The following is a 23,822-nucleotide window of genomic DNA, read 5'->3' on the forward strand; positions in this document are numbered from 1 at the left end:
GGAGAAAGAAAACACGCGTTCTACGGATCGGAGCGTGGAATGTCAGATCCCTTAATCGAGCAGGTAGGTTCGAAAATTTAAAAAGGGAAATGGATAGGTTACAGTTAGATATAGTGGGAATTAGTGAAGTTCGGTGGCAGGAGTAACAAGACTTCTGGTCAGGTGACTACAGGGTTATAAACACAAAATCAAATAGGGGTAATGCAGGAGTAGGTTTAATAATGAATAACAAAATAGGAGTGCAGGTAAGCTACTACAAACAGCATAGGGAACGCATTATTGTGGCTAAGATAGACACGAAGCCCACGCCTACTACAGTAGTAAAAGTTTATATGCCAACTAGCTCTGCAGATGCTGAAGAAATTGAAGAAATATATGATGAAATAAAAGAAATTATTCAGATAGTGAAGGGAGACGAAAATTTAATAGTCATGGGTGACTGGAATTCGACAGTAGGAAAAGGGAGAGAAGGAAACGTAGTAGGTGAATATGGATTGGGGGTAAGAAATGAAAAAGGAAGCCGCCTGGTAGAATTTTGCACAGAGCACAACTTAATCATAGCTAACACTTGGTTCAATAATCATGAAAGAAGGTTGTATACATGGAAGAAGCCTGGAGATACCGACAGGTTTCAGATAGATTATATAATGGTAAGACAGAGATTTAGGAACCAGATTTTAAACTGTAAGACAATTCCAGGCGCAGATGTGGATTCTGACCACAATCTATTGGTTATGACCTGTAGATTAAAACTGAAGAAACTGCAAAAAGGTGGGATTTTAAGGAGATAGGACCTGGATAAATTGACTAAACCAGAGGTTGAACAGAGATTCAGGGAGAGCATAAGGGAACAATTGACAGGAATGGGGGAAAGAAATACAGTAGAAGAAGAATGGGTAGCTGAAGTAGTGAAGGCAGCAGAGGATCAAGTAGGTAAAAAGAGGAGGGCTAGTAGAAATCCTTAGGTAACAGAAGAAATATTGAATTTAATTGATGAAAGGAGAAAATATAACAATGCAGTAAATGAAGCAGGCAAAAAGGAATACAAACGTCTCAAAAATGAGATCGACAGGAAGTGCAAAATGGCTAAGCAGGGGTGGCTAGAGGACAAATGTAAGGATGTAGAGGCCTATCTCACTAGGGGTAAGATAGATACTGCCTACAGGAAAATTAAAGAGACCTTTGGAGATAAGAGAACGACTTGTATGAATATCAAGAGCTCAGATGGAAACCCAGTTCTAAGCAAAGAAGGGAAAGCAGAAAGGTGGAAGGAGTATATAGAGGGTCTATACAAGGGCGATGTACTTGAGGACAATATTATGGAAATGGAAGAGGATGTAGATGAAGATGAAATGGGAGATATAATACTGCGTGAAGAGTTTGCCAGAGCACTCAAAGACCTTAGTCGAAACAAGGCCCCGGGAGTAGACAACATTCCGTTAGAACTACAGACGGCCTTGGGAGAGCCAGTCCTGACGAAACTCTGCCATCTGGTGAGCAAGATGTATGAAACAGGTGAAATACCCTCAGACTTCAAGAAGAATATAATAATTCCAATCCCAAAGAAAGCAGGTGTAGACAAATGTGAAAATTACCGAACTATCAGTTTAATAAGTCACGGCTGCAAAATACTAACGCGGATTCTTTACAGACAAATGGAAAAACTGGTAGAAGCCGACCTCGGGGAAGATCAATTTGGATTCCGTAGAAATGTTGGGATACGTGAGGCAATACTGACCCTACGACTTATCTTAGAAGCTAGATTAAGGAAAAACAAACCTACGTTTCTAGCATTCGTAGATTTAGAGAAAGCTTTTGACAATGTTGACTGGAATACGCTCTTTCAAATTCTGAAGGTGGCAGGGGTAAAATACAGGGAGCGAAAGGTTATTTACAATTTGTACAGAAACCAGATGACAGTTATAAGAGTCGAGGGACATAAAAGGGAAGCAGTGGTTGGGAAGGGAGTGAGACAGGGTTGTAGTCTCTCCCCGATGTTATTCAATCTGTATATTGAGCAAGTAGTGAAGAAAACAAAAGAAAAATTCGGAGTAGGTATTAAAATCCATGAAGAAAAAATAAAAACTTTGAGGTTCGCCGATGACATTGTAATTCTGTCAGAGACAGCAAAGGACTTGGAAGAGCAGTTGAATGGAATGGATAGTGTCTTGAAAGGAGGGTATAAGATGAACATAAACAAAAGCAAAACGAGGATAATGGAATGTAGTCGATTTAAATCGGGTGATGTTGAGGGAATTAGATTAGGGAATGAGACACTTAAAGTAGTAAAGGAATTTTGCTATTTGGGGAGCAAAATAACTGATGATGGTCGAAGTAGAGAGGATATAAAATGTAGACTGGCAATGGCAAGGAAAGCGTTTCTGAAGAATAGAAATTTGCTAACATCGAGTATAGATCGAAGTGTCAGGAAGTCATTTCTGAAAGTATTTGTATGGAGTGTAGCCATGTATGGAAGTGAAACATGGACGATAAATAGTTTGGACAAGCAGAGAATAGAAGCTTTTGAAACGTGGTGTTACAGAAGAATGCTGAAGATTAGATGGGTAGATCACATAACTAACGAGGAAGTATTGAATAGGATTGGGGAGAAGTTTGTGGCACAACGTGACTAGAAGAAGGGATCTGTTGGTAGGACATGTGTTGAGGCATCAAGGGATCACCGATTTAGTATTGGAGGGCAGCGTGGAGGGTAAAAATCGTAGAGGGAGACCAAGAGATGAATACACTAAGCAGATTCAGAAGGATGTAGGTTGCAGTAGGTACTGGGAGATGGAGAAGCTTGCACAGGATAGAGTAGCATGGAGAGCTGCATCAAACCAGTCTCAGGACTGAAGACCACAACAACAAACAACTGGCAAACGTCGCAAGTAGAAAATGAAGAGAGAGAGAGAAAAATATAAGAGGGTACTGAACGGGTACTTCAGTGCGTAAACGGAGATGAAAATCTAATAATCACTGGGGATTCGAAAACAGCTGTAGGAAAAGGAATTTAATATGTGTTTGGTAGTAGAACTGAGAGATAAGAAAGACTAATTGAGTTCTGCATTGAATTTCACATGGTAATAGCGAATACGCCGAATATACTGCCCACAGATTTTCTAACTGTGTTGGTAGCGTGTCCTTTACGATCGGCAAGTTGTTCAAGAAACATCAAAAAACGTGTCTTCCGCCCTGCATCCCGAGTACAAAGAATGTTGGGTTCTGTTACATGCACCCTGGATCTAAGGAGACCAAGATATACAAAATCCCGTGCAGGTGGGGGAATCATACATTGGCCAGACGTGTCGCAGTGTTAAAGATAGATGCGCTGAATATAGACGTCATAGCAGATTGGGTCAGTCAGAGAAATCTGCTGTTCCTGTAAACTGTCTCGAAACGAGACATAGCATGACTTACGGAGAGACAAAGATGCTCTTGTCGTCCTCCATGTACAGAGACTCCATCATTAAAGAAGCAGTCAAAGTACGTATAAGTGACGTCCTGATTAGCAGAGGCACGGAATTTCAACTCAGCAAAGCATGGGAACCAGCACTGGCGCACTTAGGCTTCGTCGGTCGCAGACGAACGAATCCGAATGCACACGGACGGGGAATCGGGGCCCGCACACTTAAACTGAGCTCGATGCAGCAGCAGGAATGTTGCAGCTGTGTCAGGCCAAGTCACGATTTCTCTAACCGTATAATCTGCATGGACCAGTGATGGGTGTATCACTACATCCCCAAGGCAATGGATCGAAAACGTCGAAGAACCAACCATCGTCGGAAAAGGTGATACTGAATGAGCTTGCTTCTAAATTGCTTTTTAAAACATTCAGCACTACGGCCGGACTCCTTAAGGGCGCGCATGTATCCACCCTGTCGACGTCGACACGTATCCCATACGGGCGCAGCTTTCCCGTTCACTGCAGCGTCTTTTCCCACATGCAACACTATTGCCGCCTATAGGATAACCATAGTAGCTCATATTTTCTTCACTACGCGAAGGAGAGCGCGGTTTAAAAGTATGGCTTTGCTGAACATGTCGTAGGAACATCAGACACTAGCTCTCTGAACTCGTGAAGAAGAGGAAGGGCCTAACAAAAATCTTCGAAACAAGTACGCTGAAGGTTATACACACAGGGTGTTTCTGTAAGAGCCTGCAAAAATTTAACAGGACATACAGGATGCTCCACAGAACAATTTGAGGTAGGAAACCTGGGGTGGGAGAAGCCAGCTTATGGGCATCATAGGAATAAAATCACATTACTGTGTACTTTTTTACTTCCATTGTTTACAGTTAACTGCAAATACCATCATTGACAAAAAGAACGTACCATTTGTATTGTATCTTATAAAAAGTGCTGAAACGCAAATGGTTCAAATGGCTCTGAGCACTATGGGACTCAACTGCTGAGGTCATTAGTCCCCTAGAACTTAGAACTAGTTAAACCTAACTAACCTAAGGACATCACAAACATCCATGCCCGAGGCAGGATTCGAACCTGCGACCATAGAGGTCTCGCGGTTCCAGACTGCAGCGCCAGAACCGCGCGGCCACTTCGGCCGGCTGCTGAAACGCATGGCCATCAACATCAACGCAAGTACGACATCGGCGAACAAGATTCTGACGCATCCCGACAAATATCTTTGGTGTGTTTCGAATCACGTCACAGGCAGCTACAGTTCTGCCAACTAATTCCATCTCCGTATCCACTGGGGTCTCATACACATGCGACTTTGGCTACCCCCATAGGAAATAATGAAGGGGTTGAGGTCATGTGACCTCTCCTTCTAATCCGGCGACCAGGAGACACAGCACTGAGGTGGTTGCGGACGTCCACACTGGAGTGAGGCGGAGCACCGCCATGTTGTATCCACATCCTCTCACCAACAGCCAAGGGGTACGTTCTTCAAAGAACAGCAAATACAGGTGGGCATGCAGACTTCCTAGTAATTCGACTCGTCCTTCTCGTTTCATTGCAGGGAATTAAAAATTTACGTGTACATAAACAGTACAGTACGTGTAAAACTTGTACGCGTGTTAGTTGTAAATAAGCTGGAAAATAGTAATGTTAGACAAAGCGAGAGACAAGTTTACTTCCATCTCTCTTTAAGTTGGCTTCTCCGACCACTGGTTCCCTATCTCAAATTGTCAAGTGGAGTATTCTCTACCTCCTGTTACATTTTTGCATGCTCTAACGGAAATACCCTATATATGGTCCCATTCTAGAGCTCAAATGGAAAAATGGATTTTATGTGTATTGCCTCCCCACAAAACATAAGGCAGCCAGGAGGTTTGTGTACGTTCAAGAAGTGGTTCTACAGGAACAATAAAGGCAAACATTGCCACAGATTGTTACGTGAAGGAGACAGGTGCAGACCGTGTGAGTCAGCTTTACGACTGCTTCGCATTCGCAAGCAAAACAATGGCGTGCAAAACATTTCTTTCACACTTTTCTAACGATAACTTTAATGGTTTTATTTTGGACGAGGGTACCAACAAGAAAAAGGTATCATCAATGGAATTTGTATTAAAAAAAAAAGGACTTGGTAGCTGCAGGGGGAGGCATTTGATCGCTGGAACCAACACCAACCACTAGCACAGATAAAAATTTTGCACGCCATTTTCTAGAAGAGCTCCACCCACTGCAACAAAGGAAACGCCACGTGCTAATGTAGAGTTTCCTCTGGAAAGGAAAGAAAGAAATTGGCAAGCGCTTAGGAAAGAAAGCAGATAATCGTATAATGGCTCATGTGTTCGACTTTGTGTATCACAATGTTTTCAAGAGTACCATTTGGAAGTAAATTATGTATGGAATACATGTAATCATTTTTGTCGTAAAATATGGAATAAAAAAGCACTTGTGGCGGTTTCTTCTTATTTCTGTTCGAAAACCTTTGTGAGCAACTGTTAAGCTCTCTCTAGTAGGAAGTTTTTTATTCCTGTATTTTTCGCAACGCTAATACACCAGTACTGATTTCCTAATCTGTCCCTAATGGTGTTTAAAATGATGCTAGACGTGTACTTCCGATGCGTGACTACTGCGTAACCACTCTTTAAACTTGCTAGAAAATCGCCAGTTCACCTACGCAGTCAAAGAGGAGAAATAGCAGTGTCGAATGTGTTAACTTTCATGGTGTCATGCTAACAGATCAGCCTCGTAATGAACAAACCGTCACAGAAGCATGTCAACGCAATATCCTGACGAGGTTACGAGAGGCTGTCGAGGCGAAGTGGCGCGGGAAGCTGTCCGAGGTTGTGTTTTTGCTCAAGAAATATGATCAGGTGATCTTGGAACATCAAAAACGGAGATTTCTTCTGCTAAGATACCCACCAAGTCATCTGTCATTGGGAAAAAGGGTATCACAGTGAAGAGTGAATAAACTAGTCTCACGGTCACAGCTTCATTTTCTCTGGGCGATGATTAAGACTTTATTACTGCCCATCAAAAAGACGGAAATACACGCTGGGGACGTAAGAAAATCTCGACTTTGCGGTGTTCACTCAGTATTGTGACAGCTGCTGCAGTCTCAGCACGAGTCAGCAGGTGGGAGCCGGCCTCGCGGACCCCGCGCTGTGGCTGGCGTTCCACAGGCGGCCGTCGCCTCATCGGCTTACAGCATTGCCAGTTACTGACTTTTTCAGATGTTAATAAATATTCCCAAAAAAAATATTAGGCGTCTCCATTTCTAATCTAGAATATGCTGGAGTACTTTCCAAAAGAGAATTCTTGCCAACTACTATGAAAAAAAAATCTACTGTTACAAGAAATTTTGAAGAAAAATAGTTTTTTACTTAAACCCATAGAAAAAACTGAACCAATAACATATTTCAACTGGAAAAATATATAAAAATATTCTCAAAGTTTATAGATGCATATGATACACATTTTATAATGTAAACAAGTATTCCGAGATAAAAATAAATAAAGTACCATAATAGACGTGAAACTGTTACACCTGTGTAATGAAAAATGTTGTCACTTATGAATTTGCGTTCTGTTGGATCGTTTAAGAACTTCCAGCAATAAGATTGTTGAGAAAACAATAAAATTAATTTCGGTAACGTGTGAAACGTCCTGGCTGCATTGTGTGGCCTGTGAAGTGAAGTGAGACTCCGTCGGTTACTGGGCGGCAGTACTTGGGTGCTGGCGCCAGCATTTTTCTTCCAACGGCTCGTCTTAAGAGCGTTCCCTACGTCCCGATATCTTTCGTTTACAGCTCTTACTAACCCTTCACGGTGTACCCACCGCCCAAATCGAGGAACGTACACTGTAAGAAAGGTACCTTCAGGCCAATATTTCCGTTCAAGTCGACGAAAATAGATTTGCGCCTATGGTATTGTCAAACCTTCAATTTCATCGTTCTCGTTGCTACTATGTCGCTCCATCTCATCAAGAAGTTACGTCAATTATTACACTTTCTGCATCAAAAACCAGATGAGTGGAGAACACAATGAACGGAGGGCTCTGGGCCAGAATAATTAATTTTTGATAGATCTCGCCCTGTGGTTTTCTAGCTGGCAGATACTCTCCTCTCCTGTAGTATCGAAAAACAGTTCTACACACTAATTTTTCCACACGACAGTCAAATACCGTAGATTTCTGTATTCGTTTATATCCCTTTCTTGGACAATCAAAACACTTGTTCACATCTAGAAATTCTGCCATTGTATGGTATCGTTAATACAGAACACAGGCGATTCGGAAATACCACAAGGTTTTGTTGCCATTTTACGAATTTGCGCCAAATTTATATTATTTCCGTCTTCTTCACTGTTGACCAATAACTAACATTTTCAAATGTTTTCGAATGTATTTTCGCCCTTAACGCACACTGACTGGAGTAGCACTACATTTGTTGGCTTGCACCTCATTTCGCTCGCTACGAAACACTGGTGAATGCGCCCTCCCACGGAAGGCAGGAAGCACCTGCGAACGCGCGAGGTGTGGTCGTGAGGCGCCTAGTGTCGTCTACCCACATGCCAGTAGGCAGGTCGCTGGAGCACGGCTGCAACAACGAGTCGGTAAGACGTGTGAGTCGCAAGGAGCGCGCGCTGGTGGCGGGCCGGCCGCACCAGCCCGGTACGCGCTTGCAGCGGTTTCATTGAAGCGGTCTTTACGGCCCTAGCGGAGGAACAGGCGAGCTGATGCGCAGGATGTGGTTGCCACTCCCACGCGCCGGTCAAAGGTCAGAGGCCACGGGCAGGGTGCCGGGGTGCCGGCAGCTGCGGCACACCCCCAGCAGCCTGGGGCGGTGGCGGCTGCAGCCTCAGACGGAGATTCCGCCTCCTTTAGGATCCGCCCACGTACACCTCCAGCAAGTACTGCAGCACCAGTGATCACGGCACCTAGTAGCCGCTAATCGGAGGAGGCGCTGAGAGCGTTTGTACGACGGGGCATCAAAAAGTACGTTACACACAGAGACCTCCTCAAACATGGTTGTATATTGCATTTTTGTCGAAGCGCAGCTTTCATGGAATAAAGTGCTACACCGTATGAGAAATGTCACCATACCGATACGTGTCCTTCTTCTGTTTACAAGATGACCTATTTGTGGCTGACCATCTTGTAAAAACATTGTACACTGATCAGCCTACCTAATAGCCGGTATGTCCACTTTCCGCACAGATAACAGCGGCGAGGCCTCGTGGCATGGAGGGAATGCATTCGTAGGTTGCTGGAGAGAGCTGGCACCATATCCGCGCACATGTCACCTAATTCCCGTAAATTGTGGGGAGGCAGTGATGAACTCTGGGAGCCACATTCGATCCGTACCATACGTGTTCGATCTAGTTCAGATCTGGCGAACTGAGAAGCCAGCACATCAATTGGAACTATTGGGTTGGCAGTTGACGGTTAGAGTGCTGACACCAAAGTTTTCAGATAGTCTGCGTAACCACTTATGCTGGCCATTGATGCGATATACATATGGATCGTGTCAACCGCTTCCGCATCAACTGCAGCCTGAAGATGGTGCAATGAAGCGCCGAAACTGGTTGTGACCAAATAAATAAAATCGTAAGGACGGCTGTAGGCGTTTCATTTTCCCACAATAGTACGCGGCCGTCGTCCCAAAGACCTACTGTCAAAGGATGGACATACAAAAAATCAATTGGAAATCTCCACCATGTTCCAAGAACCATGTCATCACACTTCTGACCTGTGATATGGCGCATTGTCTTGATGAAAAGTGCCACTGTCGGTGGGAAACACGATAGTCGTGAAGGGGTGCACGTGGACTGCAATCAGCGTACGCTAGTCCTCGGCCGTCACGGTGCCTGGCACCATTTCCACTGCACCCACGGTTGCCCAGATCACAATCGAGCCGCCGCCAAAATGTCTTCGTGCCACAGTACAGGTGTCATGGAGCTGTTCACTCGGAAGACGGCAGATTCGCACCCTCCCGTCGGCACGATGAAGAAGGTGTCGGGATTCATCAACCCGCGCAACATTCTGCCGCTGCACCACATTGGCACATGGACGGGTCGTCGGCTGCGGAGGCCCGTCTTAGGAGCGCCGGGTGCACTGTGTGTGCTCAGGCACACTTGTACTCTGCCCACAATTAAAGTCTGCTGTTAGTTCCATCACAGCCAGCCACCTGTCCTGTTTTACCAATCTGCCCAGCCTACGACGTCCGTCATCTGTAATGGAGGATGGCCCCCCAGTCCCACAACGTCCGGACTTGCTTTCACTTTACTTCGACACGTGTTGAAGACACTCACCACAGCACTCCTCGAACAACTGCGAATCGTGTAGTTTCCGAAAAGCTCGTGCCGAACCACCAAACCAGCACAATGTGCACTCTGCCAACTCTGACAGGTGGTGCGCAGACAGCACACCCACTGACGCTACGTGCTCTGTGCACGTGTCTGCCTGGCAGGACTGATCGCCAGGTAACGCTGCTATCGCTCGGACGGGTTTAATCCGATACCAGGGCGGTGGTCACAGTCTTCTGGATGGATAGTGTACATCAACGAAAATGGTGGACGTGGCTGATGTAAGTTACAGTCTAATGGGTATTGTATCCTTAAGTAAAAGCATAGGGAGGAAAATGGATCCGTAGTGGAATATCTTATATTTCTACGGCTGGTAAAGCCGTACGTGATAAACACTACACCAAAAGTAGTACGCATAAGAACGTTATGTGAGGGGCGTTCAGTAAGTAATGCAATACGTTTGTTGATTATGATAAGATTCAGGATTCTAACACACCGTCTCATTCCGCACTCTTTTGCTACAAAACCCTATTTCTGAAAATGTTCTCCGTTCCATGTGACGACCTTACCCCATTTTACTGGGAGGGACTGTATGCCACTCTACTGGTGGTCGTCTTGCTGCAGCAATAAGTTCACCATCTTCCACTGAGTGCTTTCCTTCAAAGAGCCAAACACATGGAAGTCGGAAGGTGTGAGATTCAGGCTGTAGTGTGGATGAGGAAGAACAGTCCAGCGAAGGGTTGTGAGCTGCCCTCTGGTACACATACTCGTGTGACGCCTTGCGTTGTCATGGAGAAGGGGAAGTCCGTTTGCATTTTTGTGGCGACGAACACGCCGAAGTCGCCACGAACGGGAGTGACGGCAACCGCACGTTCCAGCATTTCAGGAGTGGCAGCTGCGGGCGAGCGGGCGGCGGGCGCGCAGGAAGTCGGACAGGCTCGCGCGACCTCGTAGCGCTGATGACAGGCCCCTGGCCCAACGACCCGCCGTGCTTTTGTTCACTCCCGGGCCCCGGTCGAAATACTGCAAGCGCCTATGAATATCTGCGATGCTCTGGGTTTCCGCCAAAAGAAACTTACTGACAGCTCTCTACTTAGAGCACATTTCCATTACAGACGCCATTTTGAAGGCTAAGTAAAGCGTCGTCATCCGAGGGAACTTCATGAAACTGTAGAGGCTGAAGCGGGAATATTCCACAAAGTTCCAAAACAAATTCCGTATTTGTTCAATCAGTATTGGCTGAGATAATGTTTTGTCTTACTTATTGAGCGACCCTAGTGTATCATAATGACATAGATATTGTTCGCTAGAATAATTTGCTTGGTATATCGGCTGGTTTGAACAAAAGAACTCCACAGTCATACTATTGTACAATTATCTTCATTGACAGGATATTTCAGAACAGTATAGCGTGAGTTTGGTCTTTCGGGTCAGAGCTTTCTGCTTTCGGATCGTATTTCTGCATTACCTCAGAAAAGACGAAGAGTAAGATATATCACGATTACCTATGAATGTCAGTGTGTAATATCTGAAGCTTGCTTAAGTAGAAGGAAATGAGCCAGAATGTTTTTGTTGCTGTCAGTATCCTTTGAATAATTACGACGTCTAACTTGAAAATTATTAGTTACACGGTCGAATATCGATGCGGACAATCCAAATGGATGAATCTGTCTTAGACACAATGTCATTCAGACAACGGGTCGAACCTCAAGTTAGCATATATATACTTGTGGAACGGCTGCGCAGTCTCCTCAATGTGATGCAAGTGTGAGTAGCTGTCACCACAGTGTTCTGTGTAGTTGCGAATGCATCATGTAGGAGCCAAATGAATTCGACTGTGGCAAAATTGTTGGGACTGGCTTGGTGGGTGCACCCATTGTTGTATAAAGAGGTCCTTGCTTAGTCGACCGGCATAATGAGGATCTTGTTGGACACGTGTCAATACTCTGGTGGACGTTACCTGGAATTTTAAGTGAACTTACCTTCCGCCTGAACAGTGCAATTTATTTTTCCTTTGTCTACTTTATTCTTTGTTGTTGTTTCATGTCCTACATAGAACTAGCTTTTCTTACACAAAATGGGTATTCACGGTTGCGAATACGAGCAACCGACGACTGTATGAGAGAATGACGACCAAGAAAATTTGTTCCAGACTGGGACTGGAACCCGGATTTCCGCCTTTACGCGAACGGTCGCCTTAAGCGCTTCGGATATCCGTGCACTACTCACGGCCACACACAAACTTGCATGCGTCGTCGTCCTGGCGTCACAGCCTGTGCCCGTACACATATCGTGTGACTTCCGTAAGTCGTCTGATGAATACCATACTGCAACGCCGGTGTTGTCAAGAAGAATCTTGCAGGGTTCCTCGGAACATGCACGCTTGTTCGCAGGTGTTATAGCCTAATATTCTACTACAGATGGAAGTGTGCTACCGTTTTTCTGTAACACGTGCTTCCTTCCAAGTATCGGGCACCTCTTTTTGTTCGAGTCATCTGTGGAATAGTATGGTTCAAAAGAGGGGCTAATTCAGCAACAGATTCTGTGTAGATTCTCATAAGGATTCTATCCGTCAATAGAGCTTTGTTCAATTTTAGTGGCTTCAGCTATTTCCAAACACCCCTGTCAGTAATATCTACACCAACCATCTTTGCTGCAGTGAAAGAATTAAATTGGGACGATACTCCAAGAATATCAAAGTCACCTGCAAAGGTCAAACCGACCGCATTACGGCTACACGTTTTTGTCGTTGGTTTCTTGAGAAATATGAGCCACTGGCGACGAGCGAGAGGGTGGCGGAGGTGGCGCTGAGTGGGGATGCCACCGGCAGGAGGCGCCGGGCGCCGGGAGCCGGGCGCCGCCCCGTTATCTCGGGAGCTGCCGCTGAGGGACCATTGTGCGCACCGATACGCACACAGATACGAGAGGAGGCTCTGCCGTGCTGGCTGGGACCCCTCCTCCTACGCCGGTGATTCCCAACCTTTCTTAGACCATTGCCATAGTAGGCCTCCTCACCCCCCACCCCCCCCCCCCAACACACACACACACACACACACACACACATTATCACCAACTTTAGCACCTAACTAAATTGAAAGATGTGAAACATGAACGTTATTTAGTGTTTGCGTGTCTGCGCGTGTGCGTGTGTGTGTTAGAATGAATGATCAAGCAATTTGTCGTGCATCGCAAGTGCTGCCCTCAATTCTCAGATGAGGAAGCAGTGTAGCCAATTGCTACAAAACATACTTCCCCTGCATTACTCCTCTCCACTGCGACACTTGCTTCACCTGCGCATTGCAACCCCACTTAAAATGAAACAAGTTGAGATGTGTGCACTACGCTGCCTGTCAGTCACTTAACTGCTGGACTCCTTACTTCTGAACTGGCACAAATTGGAAGACTTCAGGCTGTTCGTGGCTAAAATGGCTCTGAGCATTATGGGACTTAACATCTGAGGTCATCAGTCCCCTAGAACTTAGAACTAGTTAAACCTAACTAACCTAAGGACATCACACACATCCATGCCCGAGGCAGGATTCGAACCTGCGACCGTAGCAGTAGCGCGATGTCGGACTGAAGAGCCTAGAACCGCTCGGCCACTCCGGCCGGCCGGCTGTTCATGCTTTGCTATAATAATAATAATAGCGATAATAATACTGTGTACAACAATATAGTAGGCCTTATGTAGTTACTGCTGTGTCGTGCTGTCAGTTAATTCATTTATCTGCTTCGAAACGAGTAATTAAGCAATTTCTGGACGACTGCAGATACAGATACTATCGACAACTTGGAGAAGACACTTTTTTGAAATATTTAGCGTTTGTTGTATTGTATGGAACTGGGGAGCTAGAAATGACGAAGAGGCTTCGTCCCCGCCTTAGCCCTCAGTGGTTCACAACCCCACAACAGGCTACAGCAGTCTACTCACCCCACCGCCGTCCCACACCGAACCCAGGGTTATTGTGCGGATCGACCCCCAGTGGAAAAGTAGCTTTTCTTAAAACGGAGAGCAAATTATCTACACTACAATTATCTAGTGTTCAATAACACTGGAGAAAGTGGGGGGCGGTGGTTACTGGTTTATACTAGGCCGTTAATATAATTTTGTCCAAAGCTGACTGCATGCGAACTGAAATGCCAGACAATTAGTTGTTTGGCAGCTTAGGAGAGGATGGTGGGTAAAGGAATATATTCAGTAAAGGAATATATTCACTGAGGCATCTTCCACTTTGCTTCATTATACAGAAAATATGTTGGCTGTTTCAGAGACATACAAATATTTGGTAATTATTAAATCAGTTATAGTATTTATTTGTTTACCCCCGTGAATGATGTAATAGCCGACCGCTGTAACGCTCATACCATAACATTCCGGTGACTAAAAGCCCAAGTCTTAACCACTGCTCTAGAGCAAAGACTAGTGCATACCAACCAGGAATCGAAACCGAGAGGCTTCAGGATGAGGATTCGAGCAGCAGGCGTTCCGTTTCTGGTGTATTAACCTTGGAATACTATACCACTCTCGAATCCTTCCATATCGATACCTTCGTCGATTCAACTACTATACCTACATTTGGCCAGGAAAATTACTTTATTGTAGGAAAGTTAAAGAAAAATGTATCTAATAGGTTGCACTGTATTTCCATTGCAATAATGTCAAAAACTCACTTCGCATAGGTTCACAAACAAAAGGGCGTTGATACACATTTTTCACCCACCGCGAACACTATGGAATAAGTACCGAAAAGAAAATTGCATCAACTCTTACACGATACTTTCAATGATCACGTCACAGGAGTACTGAATACAGACAACAGTTACATAAACAACTAAAGAAGAATGTCGTATGAAAAAAAATAACTCAAAGCAATTTAGAAGGTCACACGTATATCCAGTGGAAGCAGTCGGTCTTTGGCGAATATGGACTGTGTTCGTTGCTGATCATTTACCAGTGGTCTCACGCAGACTTTTGTTTTCGAAGACCGGCCTTTTGTGACCGAGCGGTTCTAGGCGCTTCGATCCGGAACCGCGCTGCTACTACGGTCGCAGGTTCGAATCCTGCCTCGGGCATGGATGTGTGTGATGCCCTTAGTTAGGTTTAAGTAGTTCTAAGTTCTAGGGGACTGGTGACCTCACAGATTAAGTCCCATAGTGCCCAGAGCCATTTGAGCCATTTTTTTGTTTTCGAGGCCATTCCTATCTTGGACATTAGCTAGCCTTTAGATGGTACCAAGATGTACTGGAAGATGTCTCCAGGGGACGGCGTTGTGGCTGATGACTGGGAAGTTAGTGAGCTACTCTTCTTCCTGGCACCATTCCTGATACACTTGTGCTCTGCTCATTTTTCGGGCCAGTAATTTCGGGGCGAATGGTTGACTGATTCGCTTCCTTGTTTTTCCCAGCAGATGCTTCCTTCTCACTTTGCGCCACCGTTGCGGTGATTGTTTCGCACATCCCAATCTGATGCAGAGTCGACAGTGACATCGGAAACGATGTCTTTTTTCTCGATGTTGTGGTCTTCATCAGCATAATCACATGATGATATGTCAAGATCTCATTCATTGAATTCATAATTCTCAGTTTTGGGTTATTCGTCAGGACCTAAAAATAAAACGAAAACAAAGGAATAGGTACCATACCCTACTTGAAACCAATACGTTCTTTTCAAGAGACATCCACCTATAGCAAATTAGTCGTTCAAAACTATACGTCCGTTGAATCCACGAGTCCATTGTTTTCGTGAATACCACACAGTCTTTTCAACGAATCAACATTTACTTGCATACTTATATCTTCGTCAATTCGATCCTGTAACTTCGAGACGAAGTATGGTTTACCTGATCGAAGCGTAGTGTATGTCACTTCAGCCGTCGGTACCACATAGCCAACTGGATCCCCCAGACTCTGCTGCGAGCACAGCGCGAGCCTCCCGTTCACAACAATAGCAGGTGGGGGAGTGGTGGGTTATCGAATGGGAATTTTAGGGTCAAGGCGAATGGTTACATTGCCATACAGATCTCCGTGATGCCATCTTTCGAAAGACGGCATGTTGCCCGAGGTGTCCTGGCCTACTTTGCGGAATCAAATAAGGTATACCCTACCTTACTTATATTTACAAGGACGTGAGAAAATTAATGCCTCCAAATTTTTTACCTGAAAACTCTTGAAGCTTTTTCAATGAAACTAACATTATTAACATTGTATATTTTTATTCTTTATGCCTACATATTCATTTACGAACATACTCACCCTAGCAACGAACACACTTCTTCAAAAGAGAGACCAGTTTATCGATACCGTCACCACTGACAGATCCACAACCTCGTCTGTGCTTGTACCGTTTCGTCATTATAAAAGTGAGGTCCTCTTAGGCGTTCTTTAAGTTTTGCAAACATATTGAAACCGGTCGAGTCCATGATGGGACTGTATGGGGGTTTACTGACGACAGTGAATCCGAGGCCTCTGAGTGTTGCAATTGTCGCGGCATTGCTGTGCTGGAGGAGAGGCTTCTCCACGTGTGGACGGACTCTTCGAATTGTACAACTCGACTACAGAACGCTGTCTCTCACATGCCGACGTAGTTACGTCGCACACCACCGTGTTACGCGCTACAATTCGGAGCCCTCTAGCGGCAGAGGGCTGTAGATATATAGGCATGAAGAATTACGTTTGTTTTATTTAAAAACTTTTAAAAGTTTTCACATTAAAAATCTGGAGATATTACTTTCCAGCGCGCCTTCGTCTAAGGCATCTGCTGCTGTTTCGGACAACCGAAGGATTATTATTATTACGAGAGCAGGCGTTTCCTAGCGTTCTTCGTATATTGTAACAGTGTGGAGTAGAAAGCTGAAATAACGTCGTAAGCAGATAATTTGGATTATGAGTCCTCTCCCTCCTTGGTCCCCCCCCCTTTTCGTTCCTCCCTCTTTGTTCTTCCCCCTCCTCCAGGTCCCCCCCCCCCCCCCCATCTGCCTTTGGCTCGGGAGTGTCATCTTTGTGCCGCCATTTTCGTGCAGTGTTTTACAGTGAGTGTTTTACAGTGAGTGTTCCGTGTTGTGTTTTTTGGAAAGTGTTGTGAACGGCCATCATACTGTCGCTGGGTGTGCTTTTTATCTCTTGCGAACAGAAACCAGACTGTCGCCATGTCTTTTAATTGTGTGTGTACTATGTTACTTGTCTGATTCCTGTGTCTTTTAATAACATTGCCAATCCATTTTGCTTTCTGTTTTAACTTTCCGCATTTTTCCGCCATTTTAAACTTTAAATCACCGTTTTATCGCCTGTTTTTCTTGTTTCTTTTCTTCTTCCGTTTTTAAAAAAAAAGTCTGTAGGCTGCAGAGCAGCGTCCTAAGCTGCTGCCAGCCCGCACCCTTCGGGGGGAATTGATAATCAAGAAAGAGAGAAAAAAAAGATAATTTGGAGATCTGCAAACATCACAGGTGAAATGGACCATAAGCGATTCCACAAAGTATAAATAGTACCCGAAATTGCGCTGATAGAGAAACCGCTCGATATGGATGTTTCTCGACTGTTGCCCCGGACAGCACGTCCGCCACACCTCTCATCCACTGATAACATTTGGTTACTGCTTGAATGAAACTGGCACACTTCCACTCGGTAGCCAATACAACTGATGAGCTCTGTCCTAGAGCTGAAAAGCGTGGAATAAGGTGCTCCTACCTGCCATTCGAACTCAGTTCCAACTAACACCAGATGGTTAGAGTCACTGTTGCCGTCATACGTGGCAGCTCTGCGTACTATACTTCTCACTCTGTATACCCTCAACGCACCAATACATTTAATTTTGTGTTCTTCCTACTGTACAATGTATGCACAATAACCAAAAATTTCGTTACCTGCTGTCCTCCCCGATGACACAATTTCAATCGACATCAGCGTTCCGATTCATGAAAGACATTATAGAAAATATGGCGACTGTTCAATCGCTTTCCAAATGATCTCACCCTCATTATCTGCATTCGTGTCCTCATCCTAAAGACAGCCCTTGCTGTTATGCGCCAGCTTTTTGCTTTCACAAACGTGGGAGGATTAAATTATTCGTAGAATTCATTCTCTCAAATGGTCACATCCAAAAACGTTCCTTTGCTTCTGATTACTTCTGTTTGTATGTGTCGAAGTTCAAATTCATAAGCGAAAGAAACGTACTTATTTTTCTGTTCGTTGGACGGTTGCTTTCGGGGAGGGGACCAAACAGCGAGGTCATCGGTTTCATCGGATTAGGGAAGGAAGTCGGCCGTCCCGTTTCAAAGGAACCATCCCGGCATTTGCCTGAAGCGATTTAGGGAAATGACGGAAAACCTACATCAAAATAGCCGGACGCGGGTTTGAACCGTCGTCCTCCCGAATGCGAGTCCAGTGTGCTGACCACTGCCACAGCCACCTCGCTCGGTACACTAATTTTTCTGTCAGTGTTGCGACTATGCAGAGTTTTCCCAACCGGTGCCCCTACACCCCGGGGTCTCGAGTAGTAGTTTCAAGGGTGTCGCGAGACTTCTAAGTTCAGAACGTAAAGAAAGGCAGACCTGAAGAATAACCGCACTTGGCAAATTATATACCAAGAATCAAATTTATGCAACTTACGAATTTCTATTCAGCTAGACCGCCGTCACCGAAGTAAAAGAACACTCGTCGCTTTGCTACATTCTTCTACAACGTACGAGGTGTGACTATAAAATAACGAGGTTCTTGTTGTGTTTCATAAACACACATATCTAATTATTCTCGCCCTCAATGTACTCACCTCTTCTACCCTTACAACCCTCCTAGAGAGATTTTCATGGATGGAGACAATACTGGAAGTCTTCCTCTGTGAGCTCTTTGGTGACTTGTGCTGCTTTTTCTTTTACTGCTTCAACAGACTGATATCTTGCTCCTTTTAATGCAGTTCTTATCTTGGATAATAGATGAAATTCACATGGGGCTAGATCAGGCGAATAAGAAGAGCAGTTTAACACTGGGATGCTGTACTTCGCTGTAAACCTCTTAGACAATACTGTACGAGCCGTTGCGTTGTCTTGATATTAGCACTGGTATTCAAGTGTCAGTGAAAATGTTTTCACTAACTTATTTTTGTTAGAGCGTGAGAGTTTTCGGCACCGGTTTCGCACACACTCTTCTCATGTTTAGTTGCTTACGTGTAATTTGCCTTATGCATTCTTTGTAGATTCCTACAGTTTCAGCAATCGATCACTTGCACATACAAAAGCGCGGAGCCAACTGCCTCCGGCCAGAAAACATACGGTATATATACAGCTACAGAACATTCCAGTACAATGATTCTTGACATTTGTGGATGCTCCTAGGATGAACTGGAACCGAAAATAGATATGACAATTGAACGGTCCAGGTGAGTTTTGAACTCACAAACCTCCATGCAACAGTTTAGTATCATAACCACTACACCACGGTGCTACTCAGCTTCTTCTGCGACATTGCTCACTCCTTAAGAGAACAGCGTCTCGGTGTTACGTCCTCATAGTCCAGGAACGAATCATCGGTCCTGCGTACACCGACTCCTGATAACTGATTCTCGCCCTGACGGTGATCTTCTTAGAACTTCTTTTGCCGCTACCCTCTTCGTCACCTTTCCGCTTGTTGCCTGTCGCTGGAGCTCCGAATTTACCCTGGGTTGCAGGATCCTTACAGGGCTTCATTCGAAGGACGTGGACCGTATCTCTGATCTTTCGTCGTCTTGTGTCGGGGTCGAAATCTTTCAAATTCGTAAGTAACATCAGACAACTGTCTTAAAACCTTGTAAGTTCCAAAGTAGCGCCTGAGGAGCTTCTCAGAGAGACCAACCTTCCGAACAGGAGTGAAGATCCAGACGAGGTCACCAGGCTGGCAGACAACCTGGCGGTGGGTCGCGTCATGCCTTCGGCGATCGTTTCCTTGAGCCTGCAGCGTACGGAATCGAGCTAACAGCCGAGCTTCCTCAGCTGTGGTTAACACCTGGCCGATATAGTCGTCATCCACGTCATCAAGATGTTACGGAAACACAGTGTCCATCGTCGTAGTCGCCTCACGCCCATGCACCAGGAAAAATGGCGTAAATACTGTAGTGTCTTATTTGGCGGTGTTGCAGGCAAACGTCTCGAAAGGTAGCACCTCATCCCAGTTGCTCTGCTCAACAATGATGTCATGTGATGAATAATGTTGCACATACGGTTTATCTCTGTCAAGATTCGATTGAAAAACTTTCCCTCGATCCGTAATTAACGACCTTGGGGTACAGTGTTTTAATACAATGTCTTCCACGACGAATTTGAGTCGGCCAGGAGGTTTCTGGTTTTCTGAATCTTGTGGATTCTATCGTATGTCTTGATAAATCCTGAATGTCCTTTCACGTCCTCTGACCGATTTAAGGCAAGCATAATTTGAGACATCTTGACGTCCTTCTTCTGCTCAGCAGAGAGATCCTGGAGTGCAGCTAGACAGTCACTATCTTCTTCAAAGTCTTGACGCTCTTGCACAGGGTTTCTTGAGAGGCTTTTGTACACTATGGTAATGTCATATTCTTGAAGACGTAGTGCCCAGCTGGCGAGTCGTCCCGTTGGATCCTTAAGACTTGTCAACGAACAAAGTGAATGATGGTCTGTAACAACTGTGAATGGTCTTCCATAAAGGTACTGCCGGAATTTGCACATGGCCCAGATTACAGCAAGACATTCTCTTTCTGTAGTTCAGTAGTTTCTCTCGGCTTTTGTAAGTGTCCTAGAAGCATAGGCTATAACCTTCTCTTTTCCATCCGAAATTTGCATTAGAACAGCGCCGATCCCATATCCGCTGGCATCTGTGTGTAGTTCTGTAGGTGCTCTCGTATCTTACAGACCAAGTACAGGGTCAGTCGTCAGAGTCTTTCGCAGCACATCGAAAGAATCTTGTTGAGCATTACTCCAGATAAATTTAGCATCAGCTTTTAGCATCTCTTCGAGTGGCCTCACTTTGAAACAAAAGTCTTTGATAAAACGACGGTAATAATCACATAATCCGAGGAAGCTTCTCACATATCTAATACTTTTAGGAATAGGAAATTCCGTTATAGATCTCACCTTTTCTGGGGCCGGCAGCACACCTTCGTTTGACACAAGGTGTCCAAGTATTTTGATTTGATTTGCTCCACAGAGACACTTTCTTGGATTAAGTTTCAGTCCGCGTAGTTGTAGACACTTAACAACGGCCCTCAGTCTTTTTATATGTTCATCAAATGTCTCTGAAAACACTATAGTGTCATCTAAATAACAAAGAAACATCGTCTACTTCAAGTGATGTAGAAGATTATCCATCATCCATTCAAAAGCTGCTGGTGCATTACACAAACCAAACGGCATTACCTTTAACTAATACACTCCCTCGGGGCTGATGAATGAAGTTTTCTCACGATCAGCCTCATCTACTTCGATTTGCCAGTATCCCGAGTACATGTCCATGGTTGAGAAAAACTTAGCCTCCTGCAAACAATCTAGTGTATCGTCAGTTCGTGGAAGAGGGTAAACGTCCTTTTTAGTTATCTCATTAAGCTTCCTGTAATCAACACAAAAGCGTCAACTGCCATTCTTCTTCCTTATGACGACCAAGGGCTCTGTGAAGGCTGAAGGATGTCATTCTTCATCATTTTCTCTACCTCGTCGCGAATTATTCTACATTCCGTTGCTGACACGTGGTATGCTCTGCGGCTTATTGGTTGATGGTCTCCAGTGTTAATCCGGTGCTTCACCGTCGATTTGTCTAATTTTCTCTTCACCTGTCGACTGAATCATTCAGAGAACTCTTGAAGAATGGCAAGTAGCTTCTTCTGTTATTCCTTAGTGAGGTCTGGTGATAGTCGATCTAGAAGATCTTGTCTCATAGAGGTAGCGCTAATTTCGCCCACAGACTCGGCAGGGGAGGTTTCTATGATGCCCAGCTGTTCTTCAATTAACGGCTGAGCATTTATGCGTCTTGGAAGGATCTGCAGTTCTCGGTGAAAGTTAATTATCCGCACTTCAACGAATCCATTCTTAAACGAGACGACAGACGCTGGGATGACCAAGTTCTTCTTCAGTGGTATTCTTCTCTTACATTCCACTACAAAGCCGATTGTTTGATGCATGGCATGACACATGACAGTTACTCTCTAGCGCTGACTGCAGGAATGATCACTTCATCCAGCACACATAGTCTCTACACACTCCGATGCGCATGTTCCTGTCCACAGTATCTCATCTCGTCTAACATAATCTTCGAGCGACTACAATCTATAATTGCCTGAGAAGCTTTCAAAAAGTCCCATGCAAGAATAACGTCATGACTACACTCTTGTAAGACGCGAATTCTAGGGGCTGTGTATGGCCACACGAACGGTACATCCTACTGTAGGTTTTACATATTTCCCATTAGCCACCTTCAGCAGAGAAGTTTTGTCGTCAACGGATACGGTTTTCTGTAACTAGCGACGGTACTTCTCCGAAATGACTGAATACGATGCTCCAGAGTCCACAAGAGCTTTGGTTGGTCGGCCATCCATGAGGATATCGACGTAGTTTCCCGTCATTTTTGTAGTGATCGACGGCAGGGGATTTTTCTTTTCGGCGGCCTTACCTCCAAGGAAGGTCGCACACTTTAGTTTTCCAGGTTGCGGCGGCTAGGTGATCGGCTAGAGGTTCTCAACGGCGATGGAGACCTTGATCGGCGTGTCGGGGAGCGTCCTCTCCAGCGGCTAGCCTGCGGCGATGGTGACCTACGTCGTCCTGCACCCACATCTTCTTGTTCATCTTCGTCGTCCCGGGGTGTCTATTGGCGCGGGTATCATCAAATATCCGCCGCCTTTCTCGACAATAGCACACCACACGTCCCGGTCGTCCACAGTGGAAACATACTGGTTGGTTATCCTGGGTCCTCCAAAGTTCAGTCTTCCTTGGTGCCCAGACAGGTTCCTCATGCGGCATTGTAGCAACGTTACTCCGCATCGGTCTCCACTTTTTCGCCGTTCTGAAGGGAAATGAAGGACGAGAGATTGGGTTTAATGTCTGTTCCACTTCCTCCCTTATGACCTCTTGCAGTGTCTGTTTTTTGCTGGCCGTGTAATCCAAGTGACTTCTGAACTTCCTCTCTCACCATCTGGCGAAGAACACTTGTGAAATCAGTTGCTTCCTCCAACACAGACATCGATACGATGTTTGGAAGCCGCTCAAACCTCTTGCGTATAGTTCTTTTTTGATGCAGTGTATCGACATACTTGCACTATTTTATGAAATCGTCTGCTGTCGAAACCTTCTTCAGGAGTAGGGCTTGATACATGTCCTCAGCAACACCCTCCATGAGATGTGCAGCCTTATCTTCCTCCTTCATTCTAGGATCCACTATTTTACACAGCTCCAAGACGTCTCGAATGCCGTTTCTCCTGGACGCTGTACCCTGCACTTTAATTTATCTTCAGCCATGCACTTCTGTCGTTGTGTGTCGCCGATATACTTGCGCAGTTCCGCCTGGAATATTTCCCAGCGTGTGAAAGTTCTGTATTTGTGGAAAGGTCTTCAGTGTATAATTGGACTACTATTCCAAGAGGATTTACAGTAAACAACAGTTGTGTCAGTAGAATCTCTTATTAATTTTGTTGAAAAGGAGTTTCGTAAAACTGTGTTTCTTAGAAGGGTGTCACCACGGGGAAAACTTTGGAAAGTTCTTGTCTGCACGACCTAGCTGCACTCTAGAATTCATAAATACATTGCACGACTGATTCATTTGTAATCACTGCCCTGTTTGAAAATGTGCATTCGATATCGTCCCTCAGTCTGACGTTTAAATTGTGAGGCGTGACATACGTACTGTGTTCCTAACGAACCGTTTTTCTTCGGCCACGTGTTTCTGCAGGTGGCGCCCGCGGCGTTTCTTTCGCCGGCGGTGTTATTGCCCCGTGGCGGCGCCGCCTTCCCAGCCTTCACGTCACGCCACGCGATAAAGCCCTCGCGATGTAATCTGCGGCGCGACGATAAAACGATAACCGGCGCAAAATTAGTCTGCGTCGCAGCCGGGTCGGAGAAGTGCGCGCGCCGGCCATATTGTCATCAACGAGGCGGAAATAAAACTACGGTGCGGATAACGTG

Source organism: Schistocerca americana, chromosome 7, assembly GCF_021461395.2.
Source record: "Schistocerca americana isolate TAMUIC-IGC-003095 chromosome 7, iqSchAmer2.1, whole genome shotgun sequence".
In the NCBI taxonomy this organism is placed as follows: domain Eukaryota; kingdom Metazoa; phylum Arthropoda; class Insecta; order Orthoptera; family Acrididae; genus Schistocerca; species Schistocerca americana.